This window comes from Belonocnema kinseyi, chromosome 8 (genome assembly GCF_010883055.1).
Source record: "Belonocnema kinseyi isolate 2016_QV_RU_SX_M_011 chromosome 8, B_treatae_v1, whole genome shotgun sequence".
In the NCBI taxonomy this organism is placed as follows: domain Eukaryota; kingdom Metazoa; phylum Arthropoda; class Insecta; order Hymenoptera; family Cynipidae; genus Belonocnema; species Belonocnema kinseyi.
This window is the reverse complement of record NC_046664.1, coordinates 116,960,057-116,962,659: the sequence shown is the minus strand read 5'-3', so window position 1 is coordinate 116,962,659 and position 2,603 is coordinate 116,960,057. Positions and strand designations below refer to the sequence as shown.

At 35.2% G+C, this 2,603-nt stretch overlaps 1 protein-coding gene across 1 annotated transcript in view; it reads left to right on the top strand.

Annotated features, from left to right (window-relative positions):
• Positions 1 to 2,603, top strand: part of LOC117178666 (polypeptide N-acetylgalactosaminyltransferase 2-like) — a 369,602-nt gene that overhangs the window by 33,858 nt on the left and 333,141 nt on the right. The window lies entirely within an intron of this gene.

Here is a 2,603-nt window from a genome sequence, read left to right as displayed (position 1 = left end):
TGTAGGGCGAAACTTTACGTCATTTGCACGAAGATGAGTTCTTATAGTTTCATGTGATATTTCGTGACCCTTTTTCTTCAATTTCGCAGCTCCTTCTCGCAGTCTCGGGAAGTCATCAACATTTTTGGTCTCTTTATACCGCTTTACCCACTTGCTGACGAACGACGATGATTTTCCCATGTACTTTACAGCTTGATTGTGAGACAATTTGGGACCTTTTGGGTGGGAACAAAGGAACACAGCCTCGAAGCGCGAAGCGTATACGGAACTCATTTTTTGTAACGTGGTAACAAGATGAGAATTGAAAGCAAACTGAATGTTAAATAAAAAAGCATGAAAGAGGGAGCTCTTCTTAATATTTTGACACCAAAATCATGTCGATACACCTTACCGACTGCGAGTAAAGCCACCCACGCTTTAACTTGAGAGACTGTACATTTGCATACATAAAATTGATAATGTGCACCAATGTTTTGAACTTTATAAATATTGTTGAATTTCAAAATCATTGTTAGCGGCGAAGAGAAGCAACTTCATAACATGTCAACTTGTCGATTATTATATTGAATAAGATACTTATGCAGTAATAAGTAAATTAATTTAGACTAATATATTAATTTTCATAGTATGTGTGTGATGTCTATTGGATCAAGTCTACAGTTCTTATGTTGATAAAATTGATGTGATTCTATCACATTCGTTTTGGAGCATCACGATCTTCATCTCAATCTTAGCAGACATAAGCATTGTGGTTTCAATGGTTGCAGAAGGCTTTTTAAAAACGAAACGGATTTAAAAGTGCATTTAATTAAAGGGCATAATATAAGAGAGCGTAAAAATTTATATCTAAAAACATTCGAAAGTCTGAGAAATTTAAATTGTTCGTTTCTTTTTAGTGTTGTAATCTGTGGGAAAGAATATTATGATTATCAGAGTTTTATTAAAAACTTAAAAGAGAACATGAGAGTAAACGAAAATGTAAGTTGTCCTTTTAAAAACTGTGATAAAAAATACAGTAATGTTAGTTTGTTTACTAGTCATCTATCAAGATACCATAAATGTTTTTCAAATATCAGCACGGAAGAAATAGCAGTGGCTGAGGAAACAGAAACAAAGCATCAACAAAGTATCAATCATGATTACATTTGCGAAACTCAAAGTCCGCCGGTTTTAGATAATTCAGTCGAGGCTAGTGAAATAAGTGATTTCGCTTACTGTAGTTTGAACAATGCATTCAATAAGCTTTATGAATTAAATTTAGCTCAATTATTAGGATCTAATAATGTAAAAAGATTAGATGTGCTGCGGCACACACTAAAAGAAAAGTTGACAACTTTGAACATTGCTCCTGATGCAGTTGATAACATTGTAGAAGAAGTATTTCTTAAGGTTCCCTTAAATGCTTGCAGCTCCAACTTACACACGGATTACAAACGAAAACTAGTTTACAAACAAAATATGACATATGTAGCTCCAATATCTGTGTCATCAGGGCTTATTAAAGGAAAAAAGGCACAGTTTCATTATGTACTAATTCTTGAAACACTGAAAGCTATGTTTAAAGACAAGTCATTCGAAATTAATTTACAAGCGCCGAGGAATAAGACAGATGTTCTAAGAGATTTCACAGATGGATCGATTATTAAATCTAACCCATTTTTTCAGATATTCCGGAATTTCTTTATCTTATTTTCTATACGGACAGTTTCGAGGTCGTTAATCCAATTGGGCCAGCTCGTAAAAAACATGAAATTCTTGCAACTTACTTAAGCTTAGGAAATTTACCCGATTATATTCGTTTGCGTATCAATACAATTCAGCTTGTACTCCTTTGTAAAGAAAAATAATTTCCCCATCAAAAAGTCTACAGGAAACTCATCAAAGACTTACGGAAACTAGAAACGAAAGGCTCAGAAATTCTTCCAAATAAAATAGTAAAAGGTTTAGTTGTATTCATAGTAAATGATAATTTAGAGGGCCATCAGATAGGAGGATACGTAGAAAATTTTAGTGTATCTAGTTACTTCTGCAGGTATTTCTTAGTTACTCGAGCCAATTTTTGCTCGACGTTAGCTAGAAATACAATTTTAGAAAGAATTCGAGAAGAAGAGGAGGTGGTTGAAGAGGATGAAGATGAAGAAGAGGTTGAGAATGAAGAAGATGATGAAGAGGATAATATTAATGATGATGATGATGTTGATGCTGATCAGGCTGGTGCGAAAAACCAACATTGTGCGTCCAGGAAACACCTGGGTGCGGAAAAGTGGCCCAGTCCAATCCGAAACTCAGCGTTTTTTGAAATTTTAAACTCGGATAATATCTTCAGTCTGTTTTTTGAGGGTGAAATCTTTACATTTCACTAAAAAGCACTAAAATTTAAGGTTTTGCAAAAATGGGCTTAAAATCGATACCGATGCCTTCCAAGGGTGGCTTTACCATGAAAAGTTATCAGAGGGTACTTAGAGGTCCGTACCGAGTCGCCAAAGTCACCCCATGCCAATTCTCATGAAGGCGGAAATGGCTCAAAATTGTGTATTTTCGAGTAAAACGCTTAAATAATTGTGCGGTCCCTGGGTCATGTCTGTCTACGAGCATACGAGCGT